The sequence below is a fragment of the Plectrocnemia conspersa genome, unplaced genomic scaffold (assembly GCF_051122295.1).
Source record: "Plectrocnemia conspersa isolate PC_06_02 unplaced genomic scaffold, ASM5112229v1 ptg000012l, whole genome shotgun sequence".
Classification (NCBI taxonomy): Eukaryota; Metazoa; Arthropoda; class Insecta; order Trichoptera; family Polycentropodidae; genus Plectrocnemia; species Plectrocnemia conspersa.
In genome coordinates, this window is record NW_028277176.1 from 7035617 (window position 1) to 7054942 (window position 19326).

General features: G+C 30.7%; 1 protein-coding gene across 1 annotated transcript in view; it reads right to left on the reverse strand.

The window, feature by feature from the left end:
• Baldspot (elongation of very long chain fatty acids protein baldspot) overlaps positions 1 to 19326 on the reverse strand; it is a 54955-nt gene that overhangs the window by 34921 nt on the left and 708 nt on the right. The window lies entirely within an intron of this gene.

Sequence of the window (19326 nt, forward strand, 5' to 3'; positions counted from 1 at the left end):
CTGATCCAGTAACATTATTTGAATAATAACATCACAGCATCTCGGGTTAGTAATACAAAACGATTTTTATTTTTTTTTGTCGAATAATCAACACATCTGTTGCATTTTCTCGAATTTTTTTATGTGTTAGGGGACTTTCTTCAAAATTATCCAAAAAAAATAATTTTACAACCGGCTCAAACTTTTAATTGCTTATTATTAAAAAATAAAAATTCTTCTTGAGAATAATCAATTTGTGTTTGGGTTATGTATGATCTACTCAACAATATGTGGAGAGCAATAACATTTATCAATCACCAAAATTATAGTATTTTGACAAAAATATTTTTTGACGCCAAATAATATTCCATCATAAAAAAAAGATTAAGTCAACGACAGATGGCAAAAAAGTCGAAGTTTCAACACACGCAGTGCAACATATAAAAAAAACGCAGAAACAGGTTCATTTAAGGACCAAAAAATGTGGAAGACCAAAAAAGATTAATGACGATGCAGCCAAAAAAATATACGTCAGAACTGGGTGAAGATTTTCGCTTTGTACAATCGACTACAGTTGACCTATCAACTGTACGAAGGCAACTGCTTAAAATGGAATTAAAAAGATGCTATATTATAATTCCAGGATTTAATATTCGATATTTCGGCAGTGATACTCCTACCATGGTCACGAAATTTTAGCAACTGATTTAGTGGCCATGACAGGGGTATCAATTAATCATTGCATTTAAAATGTTATTTAATTTAAATGTAAGTAAAAAAAAAACATGATAAAAATAATTCTAATGCGTATTTTATCTATGTGTATTATATATATTTGTATTATTATGCATTTTTTAAATTTTATTTAATAAACTCAAATATGAACAAGAAAAATAAAGTAAATATTAAAATGTCTACAGTTCTAATCTCCAATAATCTCTTTCAATGAGATGAGAAGTTAGTGACATGACACCAAATTTGTTTCTTCATAACAAAAACAGTACTCAAACTTAGTATTAGTTTTATTACCTACAAAATACTGCGTGAACCTCTTTACAAAATACAATCGATGGAGTGAAGCACATTTGTTTGTTTTATACAAAAATGTATTTAACTCATGATAAAATGAGTGTCTGTGAAGATAGCTAATGTGACTTGACTGTTAGGCAAGAGTTAAAAAAATATTTTGAAGGAAACTATTTGAATTAAAATGAAAACATAATTCTGAAAACTATATGAAATTGCACTTTTTAATCTTCGGTTGTAACTGGACAGGCGTAAGCCTAATGTGTTACAATGGAATAAATAATTACTAACTGTACAAGTCCATCAGACATAATATATGCCTAAATAAGTATTAACCACAAAAGTCAAGGAATCAATGACATCCATATAATTAATTATAAATTATTATGTGTATTATAATTTATAATCAATAGATGTTACTTTGTAGTTTGGCCGGTTTTTATTAATAGCGCATTTTTATCATTAAAAATTCAAGTCTACTGTCGTAACTCTGACTTATTTTATTTCAACAAATTTAAAAACAATAAAGTTCACATGCCATTTAAGTTATTTTTTTGCGATTTCAATTAATTATTATTAATAAATAAATACATATGAAATATTTTCTATTGATTGAACTCATAACAAATCGACAAAAGGTCCCTACGAGCAGAACGATTACAAATTATGTCATCCTGATTTATTTAAAAATCATTGACAAAAAATAATCGGAACCGAGATTCTCAAGCAATAATGGAAATTAAATCTCATTACCAATAAGTCACAGATTATTTTACTTAAAAAACGGGATTCTGCGGTGAGATAAAATAATGAAAATATTATAAAATTTGAAATGAATAAAAGTAACACTTAAGATAATGTTCCGCTCTTGAATTATGTATAAATATTCAACAATATATTACAATGGTTCGGTGATCATTACTCACATGACAATTGTTCACAAGACAACTTCTTACAAAGAAATTTGCTCACACGAAAATTGGTCACAAATCGATCGCAAAATTAACAGGACACAAAGTGAAACAAAATCAATTGATTACAATAAGAAATTAATAAATATTCATACACTATTTCTTAAATATTTTTATTATTTCCTCAATATTATACATATTAATTTATTTCATTTAGGACACAAAGCGAGGAAAAAATGAATTGATTGAAATAAGATATTAATATCCTATTTTTAATAATTTTATCCGGTTTTACCAGAAATATATCCGTGTTGAATAATAATGTGGCAATATGTATTTTTGATTTAAAAATCGAAAGCAAATGTATAATTTTAATTATATAAACGTTATGAAAGCTGCTGACTTGTTAAACTAAATATATCAATAAACAGTGATAGATATAAACATAATTATATAATAGTTAATCGTTTAAAAAATAAATAAAAGCAAATTAATGAAATGTATTTAATTATTATATATAAAATATATTTTTTCAACTCCTGCCATAATTCAAAAAATACTCTGAAAAATGACTTGTGAGCGATGGGTTTGTGACCAATTGATTTCTAACCAATCTTCCTGTGACCAATTGTCATGTGAGCGATAGTCCGTTCACCATTATAACATAAACTAAAGCATTCAGTTCGACTTTGAATGAATGGACATTTTTTTTCAAATTTTAATTTTAGTATTATTGCAATTCTTAGATGCGAGCGAGCGAACATTGGTCAGAATAGTAAACAACTTATGAATAACTATTTGCAACCAATTCTTTTCCGGGGAAAAAATCCGAAGATTAATGCACAAACAATTCGTTTTATGGAACAAAGTATTTATTTAAATTCAAATATCTCCTAAAGTAATTCAAGTACCTACATATGAAAAAAGCAAATGCAGTTTAAATACATACATATAAAAAAGTAAAAGTAAGACATTAACGAAGTTAAATGCACATAAAAAGTGGTAATTTGGGGGAAAAAAAAAATTTAAGCGAAATGAAATATAAAGTATTTTTAATTTTGATTTTTGACCATACTTTTTTTCCAGAAAAAGTCAGTTTGAAAATAAAATTTAGTGATGCGCAGTTGAATATATACTATGACACATTTATGTTTTAAGAACATATGAATGTTTTGAGTAAGCATGTTTAAGGTTTGGTAAGCATAAGGGGTGTGACTTCGCAGCCAGAAAGACGCAGGTGGAAACTAGTGAGAATTTTATTAGATTATATTAAATTTATTGCGGCTATTGAGCAGTTGTAGAGAAGCTAGCGCAGGGATGATGTCGGAGGAAGATCCTCAAAGACAGTATAGCGGAGGTTGATCCCTCTTTGCTACGGTGCTTGAATGGTGGAATCCCTCTTAGTATGTGCGCGTCCATGACGTCTGCTAGTCTCTGCGAGTGTCTGCCGGAGTCTGCCAGGTGACTGCCAAGTGAATACCCTCTCCTCGTTGGAGTCCAGGTTTAAGTATTCAGGGCCGCAAAGCTTGCTGATCAATCACAACTAGCTAATCGTTGAACTCATTGAAAGTGACATTTTATTAATCGATATCTCCGAGGCTGAATTGTGTAACGGGAATATTGTGGCCTTATGGTGCTATTTGTTTTTCGGTGATATATTGTTTCCCGTGACTGTTTCGTAACAAAGAAATATTCATTCAATGCACCGGAGAATCCTTTAGTTCTAGTTTATCTAATATATGTTATTTTTAGTCACAGATTTTAATAATAAGATCCCACAAATGTTTGGTCCTCACAAATGTATCAACTTTATTACAAAAATTTATATTTTTGTTGCATTAAATATGTACATATGTTTCATGTTACATGTTGACATGTTTCCAAAGTTTTTAATTTATTTTTTCTCTTAGTATAAAATTTGTCTAAGGAAAATATTACAAAAGAAAATGTTTTTGTCATTTCCCCTTACGTATCGATTTGCGTACCTCCTCATGGGGTACGCGTATCCCGTTTTAGAGACCTCTGTTTACATACATACATATATACATTCACCATCAATAGTCGATTAATCATCAATTACAATATTGAAAACGGAAATTCCTCGAGTCATCCGATAAACATGCGTCATTGCAACTTTACTGTCGCAACATTGAACGCACACGCCTACAATTCAATGTTTACTTTTTTTTTAATGAAGTGTCCTTCCGCATGAAATTTCGCGTGTCCCCCACCGTGTTTTTTGTATACGTGAGCTCTGATGACGGACAGAATTGACCCACTGGCCGTGCGCCGGTTGCGAAGAATTTCATCAGTTTCACTCCATACAACCTAGACACTCTCTCCGAGTCAGGTGTGGTCGATCGAGCTGATCAAGGACATAGCTATATTACATATCGGGAAATGAAGAAAAACTACCGTTATGTAAGCGCGCGTGCGAGTGCGTGAGTAAACATGTCGGAAATAACGCAAATGATTGTCAAAACCTGTGATTAATCAGATGGTTAAAAATAGACGCGTTAACTTTCTGCGCTCGCAAAATAAAGGTGGATTTGCGTGAGAGATTTGAATCGAAATCTAAGTGAAAAACGCATTGCCACATGCTTGTTATGGTTATTATTAAAAATCCGGTCGATCGTTTTCTACAATTTATAGGTCTTTAAAATCAAGTTTCTTCCTTCCATCACTAATCCATTACTGCATCCAGACGATCAGCAGCTCATTTCGGACTTCAAAAAGTTTTACACCAAAAAAATGGGGTGGGTTTACCAAGGGAATGCTCAATTCTGCTTGAAGAAAACTGTGGTCAAATTGCATTGACAGGTTTGCTCATAAACGGGAGCTGGAGGTGAATGAGGACGATATTCAAGAGCTGGTGGAAGAACATAACTAGAATCTGAACTGAAACTGTGGTAAATATCTGTAAAATGTGGGGAAACCGTGCAAAATTTCGTAAAAAAGCATAATCAATTCGAGTGTTTTATGTTGGCAGCATTGTAAATCACGCTGTCAATAATAACGCGCGTTCAAAGTGTCAGATGCTAGTTTGAAACAACACATTTACGAAATGGATCGTTTAACCACAGCATCGGACTTACAGATACACCCGTATAAAATTCAGACAACCCAATAACTGAAGCCCAGAGACTGTAAATGATTAATGCTGATTTTTCAAATAAAAAATATTATATAAACCCCATATTTATGCTATGTAGTAATACAATAAAATTTAATTTTTTATTTTAAAGTTACACACTAGTTTACCACTTTTAAAATCTGACTACGCTATTAATTCCACCGCAAAGATCTAATTAAGATAAACACGTATGCCATAGGAAACGTAAACGTAAATTGACCTACATGTGTACATAAAACAATTCAAAGAACATAAAAGCATTAATTAGCCCTATTTCTCTCTCATACTGTTTGGATTTTAGGCTCAAAGCGATGGATTTAAAAATTAATTACATTTATCTATAGGACATTTACAGCGTCAAAAAGGAGAAAGAATTGTATCTAACATCGCAGTACTAAAGAATAACCATAATACTTACGATTTAATTGAAACAATAATGCTATCGAAACGATAAGTGAAACTTTTGTAACTATTAAATTATTAAGAATTGACATTTTTTTTAAAAAACGTGGTGTACATTTAATGATATTTTACTTCACGTTGCTGTCAATCGCCTAAGGTCACACAGAAGACTCAAGAGGCAAGTTCTTGAGATTCAAGATCATACCGTCATATAACATACTCACTTTTGTGACGATAGCGTAATTCTTCACATAAAATGACGCGGAGAAAAAACCAACAAGGTACACATCACAAAAGCTGATTTACGACGATACTCATAAAAAACTCATATCTTGATTATAATTACAAGATAAGTTAGTATCAGATCAGTCTTACTTAAACTACACATTTAGCCTAACAAACAATAAACCATGTATAAATAATAACTTAACCTTATTAACAATTTTATTAATATATTATATCGAAAACGCCTTGCGTCGAAATTAGCTATGCAACAATTTAGGTTATAAAACTAAAGGTAAAAAATAACTATCCTTATTAAAAATCGAGTGCTTACGTGATAGATGTGGGTTTTACCAGTGAGTATTTGTGAAATGTTTGATAAATAAATAAAGGATGTATGCTGTCATATAACTTTCAAAAAAACGTTATTGACCGAATAAATGCATTTAGCACCCGTAAGTCAATTGACACAAAAAAGCTGAACTATTTTGAATTGAAAAAAAATCTAATAAAAGTAAGACAGATGGGATGCACTACGTTCGTTGTCAATGTGGCGAAAAATACAGTGAAAAATGTCTCGAGGCAACCAAGGCCAAATTAACTGGGTGTGCTTCTTATATTCCGGAATGGAAGGTATCCATTTCACCGACGGAACATAAGAGGCGATGGATTATAAAATTGTTTGGGATATTTTTTTCATTCCTTTATAGAAAAGCACGTAGGCTCAAGTGTCATCCTAATATTTTTTTATAAATAAATTTGAACAATACAGTAAAAATGGGATTAAAAAAAAAGTACACTTCATTAAATATTTAAGAATACAGCCGTGCCTTGACTTACGAGTTTAATTCGTTTCGTTACGGAGCTCGCAACTCAAATAATTCGTATATCAAATAATTTTTCTCGCATTGAAATGAAGTACATACTAACTTAATTAATGATAAAGTCTTTTTAAGTTATGCAATACTTTTTGCTAATATGTCAAGTTCCACTGTAAAAAAAATGTAAAATAAATGTCAGACTAGCTCTGAAATAGTTCTTAGTTAAAACGATAGAATATATTTGGGTTATAACTAGAAAAACAAATCGATTGATCAATTTATATTAGTGGTCAAAAGGATTTAACAACGAACTCAATGAATCGTTGAGTAATTCCGTACTTTTACGTGTTTTAGCAGTATTAAAAGCTAAAGAAAGTGTAACAAAATATTATTTTACGTAACTACTTAGTTAGTGGTAATATACGATTTTAAAATATGTTTTAACACATGATGTTTTAGAGAACTGAATTTCAAATGTGATGCGTTTTTTGCACGCTACTGTTTGTAATCGACAAAGCATAATTCCCGAATCAACATTAATGAAAAAACGATGAGGGACGTTTAACTCCTCCCTTTCCTCAATATAAATCAGAAGCGCTGTCTTACTTTATCATATAAATTTGGAACTTCCACTTCGCTTTCGACTTGGTAAATACGATATTTCATTAATCGTAAGATGGATGCTTAATCATAATACATTTATATTATTACACAATTTTATTAAATTATAATCGTACCTAACTAAATGGCTCGTATTTTTCGGGTCAGAATAAATATTAGGTTGTCATAATTTATAATAATTGGTCAGAATTAAAATAGGATCGGTCAGAATTAATATTAAATAGTAAGATTTATGTTGACACGTGGTCAGATTCGATTTTTTCAGTTGGCAATAGTGTTATCGTTTATGATTGGTACAACTGTTCGACGGCGTCTGTCGTTTACATCTTGACAGTTCTGACGCGCTAACGCTGAATCAACTGCTCTTGTCAACATCAATTATTAGACCTTCACTAAGACCACGACTACGGTGAATGATAACCAAAGTGTAACATTCTAAAATAAAACAAAATTCATTTTATAACATGTTTTTTATTTATTAATAATTACAAATTTATATAGGAAAAGGGAGGCGTCTCGCTACCGCTCGCGCCGACTTTCACTGTAGAACCAAAAAACCTAACTTTTTTTAATGATATTGTATTAATTTGTTCTCATTTCGGTATCTTATATATAATTGTCCAGCATCGTCCAATCTATGACTAACTATTCAAAAAGCGAAGACGCATATGTGAGTACCACAATTGAAATGAGATAATAAAATAGATTAACTTCAAGTTTCCTGCGTAAAATATGTGACTATGGCAGCAAGTTACTTTATTATGACCATGTGCTATTTTTATTCTGACCGTTTATTATTTTTATTCTGATCGTTGATTATTTTTATTCTGGTCTGACCATTTTGCTAATAAAATTCTGACCGAAAATTTATTTTTATTCTGACCAAAATTTGATTTAAATTCTGACCATTTAATTACAAGTCAAACTAAATTCCCTCAGATCTTAAGCCATATTTATTAATATATAATATTTAAGTAATAAATATTGTTGATATTAGTCGCTGGAGCGTATTCGGATTTGTATATGAATTTAATACGGTTCATAAATAATGTGAATAATACCCAGCTTTTCATTTAGCCTTCCAAGTGTCAAGCGTTAAAATCAACCGGTTTAACACGCACGATAGTAAAACGTACATGGACTAATCAATGGGCGAAAGTAACCAAGAACACTGAGAAGAAATTCCTCTTACGCCCATTATAAAAAAACGGGTTATATTACGGAAATCGTACTCAACTGGAAGAATTACGAAACTGAACAGATTTTTTTATTAATTACAATATGTGTATAAAAAAAGTAGTGAATGAATAAACATTCATGCGTAAATGTGTGCTAAGTCACGTTTACTATAAACAATATCATATTTATAACGTTACAGTGAAGCGTGGATAATTGGAATCCTTAATGTAATAAAAATTAAATATATTAAATTAAATATGTACATAATTTAATGCTTATTTGCGTTTAAAAACATCGTACCTAGATTATCACTAAGTGCATTATTCAATACGTGTCTTTGAATATCTTCAGATATACTGAAAAGCGTCAATATTAAATCTCTTGAGACACTGAAAGTACTCGTTTTTATATAATCTATGCATATAAAAGCAAATACAGCCTCGTGACGAAATCGACGATTATCGGATCGATCTCGTTGAGGTAAAAGCAATTTTGTAGAGAGAAAGCGAGTCCGTCGCCGTACGCCTTATTAGGGTGAAGGTCGACCAAATAAGATTTCATATATTTTTACTTTTCTCTGTACACGACTGGGTCATAAGTGTCATCTTATATTGTCCTACCGAGGTTGGAGTTTTGATCTTTGGCCCAGCATCCGGCACGTGGGAATAGGCAAGACGAAATATCACGTGGATCAAATTTACGCCTTGAAGCGGAAGTAGCGAGTAAATTTTAGAAATTGTAATTATTTCATCAGTCAATTAAATTTTGGAATTTAGCTTGAAGCAAAAGGGCAAATTGGTAGGAATAGGTAGAAATAAACTTTTATGTAGCAATCATTCACATATGTTTATGCGCTTGATTTTGGTAAATCCAATTTCTTCAGCAGCATAATACGACTACCAACATTGAAGGTACGTATTGTGGTTCAGGGAATATCAGAAATCAACCTTAATTGAGTAAAATGAAGATGCTTTCATTGCATCATCTCTTGATATGATAAATTGATTGACTGGCGCAAATATTACTCGTTTTTTGATATAATGGTTGTAGGCACTTTTTAAATTACTATATATTATTGGGTTGTTCTAAGAGTGATTTAAATTCAATATTTTACCACTCTTTAATATTTCTTCATTGAAGAAAGTAAGATATGTTCATATAGAGGACAATAAAGGGTTATAAGACATTGTAAAAACGTAAGTGGTTAATTTGAGGCGATTTTTTAAAAACATAATTTATTTCAGAATTGCTTGGTTTACATTACCATTTTTGTTAATGTCTAACTGAGCCACTGGTTCATGGTTGTTAAAAAAATGTGTTACTTAGTCGCCCACGATAACGCTTTTAATATTTTGTTACTATTTAATTCAATTTACTGTGATTACATACTCTAAAATATTTTTTTTTTTAAAAAGTTTGTCTAAATAATTGAAAGATTTTGGACATTTGGATAATTAAAATACAACAAAAACGTTACACGCTTTGTTTAAAGACACAAATCAGAACAAAGTTAGGAACCGATTTAAAATATGAAACTTTTTTCTTAAAAGATCATGTTATTTGATTTATTGTCAAAGAATAAATGTTGAGAACCACATATTTTATTGTGTGGCGACCACTCACAGATGCCTACGTTTGAAAGGGTCTTATTCTCAAAACTTGCGTTCATTTACTGTGACCAAAATGATCATCCGTCGACAAGGAAACAACACAATGGCGTAAATGATGGACCACACACAAAAGCCCTCGTTACGACCAGAATAAATCTCATAAATAACACAAGTTTTGTTCTTACTGTAAATATTCTCCGTCATTGAGAGAATAGTTCTTTGTTGCGAAACGGTCACGGATATAATGAATCACCGGATCCAGAAGATTCCCGTTGCAATGCAATACGACCTTGGACAATGCCCATCAAGTCGCTTTCGATTGGCTTTCGATATTTGTGATAGGTCAGCAAGTTTTGCAGCCCTGTATACTTAAGCTTGGACTCCGATGAGGAGAAGGCAGTCACCAGCAGCCACTCCAAGACACCAGCAGACGCCTGCCGGCATTCACATCTCGAGAGGATCTCCTCCATACGAGCACCACCGTAGCAGAGAGGGATCAACCTGCTGTACTATACTAGACCTTTGAGGACCTACAACGGACATCATCCCTGCGCCAGCTTCTCCACCAATTGTAATATAATATAATAAAACTCCAAACTAGATTCCACTAAGCGTCTCTCTGGCTACGAAGTCACACTCAAACTTGAATTATAAATAAAAAAACACAACATAACATAAAAAAAGAATTAAAGAATCTCAACCGACATTTTTTTTCATATAATTTAAATCGTGAGATTTGATTTTGAAAATAAGCCTTGGTCAAACTACAGACTACAAACAAAAATAGAATTGACACAGCATTTAAAAAGGTTGATAACTCAGTTCAATAGTTATTCAAAAACGTCACAACTTTGTTTCTGAAATGGAAAATTTAGTGAAAAAAATTCTTGTACGATGAAGCCAAGATAACTTGTCAAAGGTTTGGCCTTTGAGGAAGCTGAAAATACTGATATAAAAAAAACTTTTCTTGACACCTTTTGCAGATCCAAGTGATTGAGAATCATAGAATACAGAACAAGATCAAATCATATTTCCAGTGATCCAATTCCAAGTGGTTTGCTATTTTTTTTATTTTAAGCACGAAACATTTTATTGAAACAATGAGCAAGGGTGCAATTAAAACATTCTGACTGACGTGACTATAAAATATTTCTGAAAGATTTGTTGCATTGACATGTTGCAGTGATAAGCATCCAAGGATTTAGTCAAAATGTCTACATGTTTCTAAAGCAAATGATGAAGCTGTCGTATACAACTCGATTTGAATGTTAATACTGAAAATGTCATGGAGCTATTGAACTCAAGCTAGATGAAATCTTAGTTCATAAGCAAAGCGTTGTCGATGAAGCTGAGCCGGAACGGATTATTGTAATGACAGTCAGAAAGTTAGATACGGCCTTGAACTGATTCAAGCTAGACTAAAGGTTACAGAAAAAATCGATATAATATGAAGACCAAGCAGCAACTGCCTGACGAAGATTAAAACTGCTATCATAAATTAAAAAAATCTTTATCTATCTCTCTAGACTTACTAAAAATATATTTCCTTAAATGTATATGGAGTTCTATATAAATTCAATATAAATAAACTCTTGAGATAGAGATAGTCATATCAGAACAACCAAGAACCAGACGTAAACAACGAAACAAAAATAATTATCGTCGCCAAAATAGATTAATCGTTATCACCACCAAACAATTTATTGTACACGTCGATATAATAAACGTTGTCTTGCTCAACATAAAAAATATTAGGAATAAAGCGCAATGGTTTCATTTATAAAGTGGCACCCAGAAGCCACATTCCGCAGTATTAAATATATAATAAAAGTACAATGCATCATAAATAGCATTCCACCGATGTACTTATCGATTTAAACCCAAGTTTAGAATATAAACTTTCAATCAAAAGGCGAAAAATCGACAGTTTCTCGGTATCATGCTCGACATTTAAGAAAATTGGCTTCATTGGAAAAGCAAAAACTTTTCGGACAATTCAGACATGTCATTCTAAATCGATTTCGGACGGTTACCGTTTACTGTAATAACATGCGACCTTGTACGAAAATATTAGTAGGCTATGAACTATACGATCTCTGGTTACCTTACTCTTGCTGGATGACGTCAAAAACTTGGGTCGTTGCATAACTCTGACCCGTGGATTTTCAACGAGAAAATAAGCACCCATTAAAACTCAGATTTGAACGATTGCGTCAATCTAGATGGCATAAATATTTCAAGAGTCTATCAGATATCCGCTAATGTAAATCTGAAAATGTTTGTTATTCATATATGTACATGAATTTGAAGTCGGGTTTATAAATTGCATTTTGAAGAACTTTTCAAGTGTGAACGTTAATAAGAATTAATTTCCATATTCAAAGTATTGCGCTAATAACGATGTAATGGTTAAAGTCCGGACTTTAAACCTAAGGGTCTACGTTCTATTCCTGCAGCTTAATCGATTTTATCCAGTTAAGATTTGCGCTACTAAAATACTGATATATGAGCTGCAGTAGTCGTCAATTAATTTAAACTATATTAAAAATAATTTAACATTAATTATTAGCCTGAAGTATTTTTAGAGATAGATTTACAACAAACAATGAATAAAGATAATAGCACAACATTTATTGGTAGTACTATTTGCGATCCTCACACATGAACATGATTCCTACCACTGATGTAATCATGCAATATTACTTGGACCACCACTATTTAACAAACAATGATTAGCTCAACGTTATTTTAAAATCGAATCAATTAATTTCGCTTAGCTACAAGCTTTTTATTTTCTTTTAAAAGTCACGGTTTTTGTAGAGCTTTTTTACACGTTGCTCACGTTGCCGCTAAAATGAATAGCCCTTTGCTTGCGATTTTTTCTTTTAACGTTTTCTAAAGGACTCGACTCCCCTCTTTGACCTTCGCTCAATAAAAACATGTTTATATAATATTAAAAGCAATTTCCTATTATAAAAATCGCGACAAAAAAAACAAAACACAAAACACGCAAATGAACATTTGCTTTCTCCAGAGTAAACAATAAGTTTGTATTGTTAAAAATTTTAACAATCTACAAGAATTTTGTAATTAAATTTTATAAAATAAAATCAATAACTTTTATAAATACCATTTCCATAGACACAATCATTGTTCAACCCCAATCTGATTATTAATTTAACATGGGTTTTTTTGACAAATATTTTTATACTAATGAGCTAATAACCTACTGTTTGTTATCATAGTTGACCGTTCATGGAGACACGTCTGGTGAAGATACTAATGGCGCTATCTAAACATGCCAGAAAGTAGAAATCGCGTTTAAGAGTGGATGAATTGCGCGTTTTTACAAGACATTACTGCAAATTAAATGTGTGCATAAGAACTTAGCAAACAACGCGTGCAGTAAAACACCGAGAGGAAACTTCCATATATTCTAGTGACGTCATTTCCACGAATTAAATCCGCGGACGTAACGTGCGATTCAATATCAAAGGTGAAAAACATAGTATTACTTTAAAATGTATGAGGAAAATATGCAAGCAAACAATATAAAATTAAAGTACACAAGTAAACGTTTACTAGAGACATTTTAGATTATTTTTTTGAGATGCAAGTTAATTTTATTAAATTTGTTAACCACTAAGTTAGTTGTTAAGACCAAGATGTATGTGTAACTGTTAAGGACAAGCAATGAGCTTATCGGCCAACAAATGAACGCTTGGATGTTTGGAACGAATTGTGCAGATTGCATACAAATTGAAGAACAGAAATAAATTAGTCACGACCGAATTATTAAACTGATTGAAATAAAATCTTTGCGTCTTAAAACAATAAATATTAAAAACATAATATGAACATCACAAAAATTTGCTACGCACACTTGTTTTTGAGAGAAGCGTTAAACGGTAAGCCTTTCCATCATTTTGTTTCGTTCAACGAACGATTTCTGCGAATTTCGATCATAGCAGATACGGCAAATAAATACTGATCACAAGCATTTTTATGTTGAAAAGAAGCGTCGCATTTTGAAACAAATTAAGGCGCATAACGGACTTTTGATTATAGAATAGAGGGACTTCTTCGTACGGACGAAACCCGTATTGTTGGTCCATAAAGCCTGTCGACAGTAATAATAGGTATATTTGTGAATAATTATATTTAACAACTTTGAAGGTATCGAAAGAGCGGTGACCGTTCTGAAGTTTTCAATGGACGTTTTATCATCTAAAGATACAAATAAAAAATATATCACAAGGAAGCAAGCTTCCCAAATCCGTATTTCATGGTGTCCACTGAAGTGTAAAACCACAAATATGCCCATAATCGGTTACTACATTATTCGCCAAAAACAATTTTATTATAAATAAAAAAAATGGTCCTAGTCCACTGAACTATAATTAATTCTGCAAATGATACACGAGCGTCCAAGCAAAAACGCAGCACAATTATTCATTATTTCGCTTTGAATACCCACAAAAAATATATTAAAAACGCATTAGCTTTTCGGTTATGGCCTATGAACACAATTAGGCTAATCTCAAAGACGCAATAATGTCACAGAACTGTTGGTTAAACTTTTAAGCCTAAAAGCTTTTTAAATATACGGCTCTAGAGCGAGTCAATAATTATTTTTAAATTGCTAAGATCCTAAATGCATCACTAAGTATAATACACCCATGATCACATACAACTTTCTACGATTTGCATTGAGTATGATAAAAAAATGGCAAATCAACACACGTACGCCTATGATTCGCAAAACATAGTAATTACTGTTATTTGGGGAATCTCTACATATTTTTTGTGCACGTGATTAAAGACTATAATTATTTAAATTATTGATAGTAGAGTTGTATAATGTGCTTTATTTACGTTTAATGTTTGGTGGTAGGTATATTTGTGAATTTTTTTACGTAATAATATATAATAAAAAAAACTTTGAATAGTGCATATTGATGATATTTTAACCACGAATTTTAATGTGATCGATAAATATATTGTTAAAAATAACAGTCCATGTTCGTCGAAATATATTTATATGTGCCAAATGATGCACTGGATGATAATGATGCTTATATTTGAACTGCTAGAAATAAGTTCAAAATATAAATATACCTAGTCAAAAGCACTTATAAGGAGCAATAAAACTCCTATTAAATAATATCTCATAGATTGTTTTATGCTATAAAATTATATAAATGTATAATATTTATAGACAATATTTTTTATGTTTGATTTTTTATTTTAGTCATTAAAAACTGTAATGTTTGACACTGCTAAAAATTTTTTATGTTTTTGTAATTGTAATGAATTTTTTGCTGGCATGTGATTTTTTTGCTTGCATGAGAATTTTTTTGAAGATAAGCAATTAAAAAATATATTTGTTATAGTAATAAAAATCTGTCTTACTTTATACCTATATCATACGACATTATTGTTTACCAATATATTTTACTAATAATCCACTATTTACATACAATACGCATTAGTCAACAAAAAAGTGTTAAGCACTGTTTTTCCTCTTTTTTTGTATAACTTATTAAAATTGAACATGTGATTATTTATTTTAATATTTGATAATTTTCTTGAGAAAACTATAAAAAACGTTTTTCCTATGAAGATTGTATTAAATATCATTTTTTTTCCAAACAATGATACTTTCTGTTGCTTATAATATTTATTGCACAACTTTATCGTTGAGTTTAGAAAATATAAATAAAGAAGGTTTTTAACGATTTATTTAAATTAGGGTAGTAAAAAAGTCTATCGTGGTAAAAAAAAAAGCCATCAATTAAATTATAATCTTTACTTCAAACCGCATAAAGCCATTAACGAACTACATACATATATGCGAAGAACTAGTCTATTCATTTTTAACAGTCAGTGCACAATAAAATCGATCATCACGTGCTCTTAAATTTCCGACCTGTGATTAGTCGATCGCCCTGAGGAGGGAACCAGTATGTGTAAGCACACAGGGCGGAATGAATTTGTTGCTTTTGAGGTACGGTTGTCGACATTATTATCATATCGCCTTTTATACTATTGTCAATATTTATATTTATATAATCCTTGCCTTATTCTTCTTTATATAATTTTTTATTTATTTATTTTAGCATTCCACGCTGAATAACAACTAACTTCAGAGCGTTCTACAAGAATCAGTGTTTCTTATATTAAAATGTAATATTTAATTTTAAATGTGTTATTGAAAATATTATCATTTAAGTTTGTCTGCTGTATTTTCGCAAAAAGATGCGCTCATAATCTCGCGCTTTGCGCTCAAAATTTTACGTCTTATATTCGACTTCGATAAGCATTGATTTATAAAATACATATAATCGTCATTATACAAATAAACAATAGAACGAAGAAACGAAACTTACGGTAGACGAAAATCCTATACTTATTTAGAAGTAGCTCTATTTTATAAAAGCTGAACTAGCAGGAGAATGCTTCACAACAGATTTCAAAAATTACGTATGTCTACAATTTTAGTATTCATGGAATACATGTATACTTAAATGAGACAGAAGGTAGCCGTGGATCGCAGCATATATCCACTTTAATCAAACATAAATAAAATAAATGTTTCGACCCAGAAACATTTTATATTCAATTGCTTGCACGGAACAAAATAGGAATTTAAAAGTCAGTATAATATTGATAAAACTGCTCTAAGTATTAAACTGAAAACTTTTACCAGACCCAATGATGTTGAGTTTGTAGTGATAAAAAACACTATCGTCATCACAGTAATATTTTTATGCCTTAAGATTGGATAAAAAAACATTCAAAACGCCAAATACAAAGATTACCTAAGTTCAAGGTATTTTTTTACAAAAAAATGAAGGGTTCTGTAATTAAGTCAAAGCCTAAATCATTTCCTGTCTTTAAGATGTTTTGATAAATATTCGAGTCGATCTTGTATTGCGATCTCTGACCAAATATTTTTCCACGCACGATTCATAATAATATGCTTTTAAAGTAAATATTATACACTTATACATCGACTGAGTAAAGAATATATATATATATATATATATTAGTATTTTTAGGAAGGAGCCAAACGGAAGAGGGGATATCCCGGACGCGTGCTATGTACTCTCTAATTCAAACAGTCAATAAAAAATATTCCATATAATTTTTTAGATATTTTTTCCGTTAACAAATGCGTCTATAAATTAAGATGAAGGTGTATTATCAATAACACAGTTATTTTTTTTAATTTAAGCTACTATACGGTTGCCACTTGAAATTTGAATAAGTGTTTTTGTTCTTCATTAAAATAATTATTATTGTTACTCCACACCAAGCAAGGGGCTGATCACAATTTTATTTTTTAATTTTAAACATCGGTCTGGGGATGCAATAGCTCCAAATGTATACTCTGCATTTTTTTTATTAAATAAGTATGAATAAATTATATAGATTGTAAATAAATAAAAATATGACAAAGATCTATTGAATAAATAATTGAGTAAATAAGTGATGTTGAAATTAGTTAAAAACGAGGAGCAGTCGACATAATTAAATAATAAATGAAACAAGTCACAATATTTCGGTACTTGGAACATTATAACTGTTAATAATAGTGTGCTTTAATCATTATGTAATAGATTTTCTCTATAAATTATCTAAATTACACCAAAAAATACTATAAAAATATTTCGCATAAACACACTAATCCACTAATCTCATGTTTTAGAGACAACGATTGAAACAATCTTAAATTAAAATATAAGCACAAAAAACCAAAGCAAATATTGCTTTAATGGTTCCAGATTTTCAGAAAAATTGTTTATTTTTTACTCACAGATTTTTAGTTTTTTCCTTTAAATTGTATCGAATAACATAATATTGTAAACATGATAATAGTAAATCAGTGTATTGCATCTAAAAATAATAATTATTTTCAGATGAAATACATTTTTTATTTCTATTCATATTTTTAGATGCAATATCTAATTACTTAAAATAGACAACGCATATATCAATCAATGCTGAGATCATAGGATAATCTAAGATTTTCTTAATTTATATAAAACAAAAAATCTGTGCAATTGGAGACTTATCACCTGTTTTATTCAATATAATAATTATTATCATATTGAATAAAACTGGTGTTAAATCTTATAAAACTCAAATTTCCGTCAACTGTATAATTTACTAATTGCCCAGACTTTTTTGTTTAAGAATTATTACTTAAGTAATTGGCACACAAATAAAGTATCTAAGTCACCAATTAGATACTCTAACTAGACTCCAATCCGTTTTTAACTAACGAGCGTTCCCACTGCGACGGCGCCGACACGATTTTATCGCTTTTGACGTGGATTTTTTACTTCTGAGAAGTGATAATTCTTTTTTACGCTCTTCTATTGGTCAAAATTCGGTTTAGATATCCTTTATTTGATTTTGACTTATTGTAAAGTCTTAATATGAACGCTAGATAATCGATCGTTTCCACTGCGACGACATTTTTACGTAGATTCTAAGCAGGGAAGCATCTGAATTTGGCTAGAAAAATGCAAATTGGAACGTTGAAATGTTAGAGCGACGTCCCTGCGTTTGACACTTTGAACACGCGTGATTATTGACAGCTGTCTGATTCACAGTGCTGCCAACATATAAAACTCGAATTGAATCACCTTGCTAATCCTACAGGATTATTTTACTGCTGATAATTTACTTTTCCAAAAAGTATATTTAACTAGTTAGTTAGTTACGTCTAACACAAGCAATAGAAAAAAATAAGTTGTAACATATAAATTAATGAATAATAATATAGTATTTGTATGAAAGGACCAAAAATCATTTTATACATAATATATTATGTATAAAAAAACTGGTGAAAGAAAAACAAATGAGATGTTTAAAAACCCAATTCAAAATCATATCTTCATATGGAAGATTGCTTTGAGAAATATCACACGATGGACAAATTATATAAATATGTAAGTAATTGTAATGTACATACATAAATATATTTAGTGTTTCATATATCAAAGTAATAAAAACGACAACAATAAATTCCGTGCGATTAAAAATATTTTGAGAAGCATTGGTGTTGTGTAAAATACAATAGTAAACAATTTGTAAATATTATTTACAAAGATAGAGCGAAACACAAGTTCTGTTGTCATTGCATTCTTGTGTGTTTTTTTTCCAGTAAGTGGTCCTAAGATCTAGAACGGGTACAGGGTATACCCTAAATAAATGATACATAAATATTAGGTAAGAAGCCTAATTTTTTGATTACATCGGACCGCAGTGAATTCAATAAGAAAATAGTTTTTGTCCGGTAAAGTGGTAAATTTCAAGTGGAATTTTGAACAATAATAAATTCAATCTAATTTGAGGTGTATATATATTTAGTGTTTTGATTTTAACTATCGTGTTATTTTTTTCATCCCTTA